Source organism: Urocampus carinirostris, chromosome 1 (assembly GCF_059441175.1).
Source record: "Urocampus carinirostris isolate Australia breed hairy pipefish chromosome 1, RoL_Ucar_1.0, whole genome shotgun sequence".
Taxonomy (NCBI): Eukaryota; Metazoa; Chordata; class Actinopteri; order Syngnathiformes; family Syngnathidae; genus Urocampus; species Urocampus carinirostris.
Genome location: NC_142349.1, coordinates 62,873,180 through 62,874,657, shown reverse-complemented (window position 1 = coordinate 62,874,657; position 1,478 = coordinate 62,873,180). Strand labels below are relative to the sequence as shown.

At 42.9% G+C, this 1,478-nt stretch overlaps 1 pseudogene; it reads left to right on the top strand.

The window, feature by feature from the left end:
* Positions 1–236: 236 nt before the first annotated feature.
* Positions 237–326, top strand: LOC148376510 (U2 spliceosomal RNA; annotated as a pseudogene).
* Positions 327–1,478: the final 1,152 nt, after the last annotated feature.

Below are 1,478 nucleotides of genomic sequence, written 5' to 3'. Positions count from 1 at the left end.
TTTTTTTTCCTTGGATTACTTTCAACGTGTACCCCGACTCTGCAGGTCTGCATCAAATTTTAAGAAGCTTGTTCTGTCCACTCCAAGTATCAGCTTGGTATTACAATACTGCCGAGAATGATGCATAGCAAGGCTTTGATGCTAGGTCCTTAGCTTGACCTAAGGCTTTGATGCTAGGTCCTTAGCTTGGCCAGTGATTTTTGGATTCTGTACTTACTAGGTCCTTAGCTTGGCCTTTTGATTTTTGCATTCCGGAGATGGAATAAGAGCTTGCTCTGTCCACTCCACGCATCGGCCCGGTATAGCAGTACCTCCGGGAACGGTGCATTCGCAATGATCGCAACAAGGCTTTAGGGCTAGGACCTTAGCTTAGCCTTTTGGCTGAGAGTAAGTGTCCCGGCTCCTAGGCTTTGTAGCGTATAATGAACTGACCGATAACGGATAATGGATAATGAATAACGAAGATAGAACAATAACCCTTAAAAACCCCATTTGCACTTAGCCCTTTAGTTAGGACCTTGACTCAATTCCTTGGCTGGGAACTAGTGTCTCTGCCTCCTGGCTGTGAAATGTATTAAAAATTGACTGATAATAGATATGGATTATTGATAAAGAACGTAGAACAGTGACTTACACTAAAATTATTCAATCAAAAAAAAAAATCCATTATTTTATGTGGGCGCATGCCGCTTATGTATTGGTGCGGCTTATGTATGTACCAAGTCGGTTTTCCTCCCGAAATGCGGTGGGTGAGGCTTATAATCAGGTGCGCCTTACAGTCCGGAATTTACGGTAACATCTTGTATAGTTCTTTTTGTGTCTAGATAAGTCAAACTCAAGCTTTGCCTTATTCCAGTTGTGGTCCCAGAGACTCATCGCCTCTTTAGTCGGGTTTATTTGTACGAGCCGGTGTGTCAATGTTGTGCCGAGGACCTCCAGGTGGGCGGCGATACGCTTGGAATCCCAGAGTAGACCACGTGAAAATCTTCAGCTTCGCTTTTGCTATTGTCTCCATCCCCTGTGGCCTACCCCCACTGTTTCTCTAGGAATAAGGTTTCAAACTGACCAAATTCTTCAAGCTCCCTCCACCATCCCTACCAAAGTCACCTTCAGCCAAACAAAAGACATTCTGATTGTAATTGTGTCCATTTTCCCCGCAATTATTTACAAGCGACGTTTGATTGCGCATTTTGAACGTCATTGCAAGTCGCACGCCTTTCAAGCTGTTGACCTTATAACTCTTCTGGATTTACGTGTTAAACGGTTTTTGTGTTGAATGTGTCCCTTAACGTCAGTTGAATGGTCCTGTTGATGCTTCACAAGAAATTACAGTTTTATATTTTGATGTTTGAAGTCTGAAATGTGGCAACATGTCACAAAGTTCAAGGGGGCCAAATAGTTTCGCAAGCTGCTGTATATAGAACACAATTTTAATTGTCCTTGACCAGGGTAGGGTTACTTTAACTTGATTACTTTCA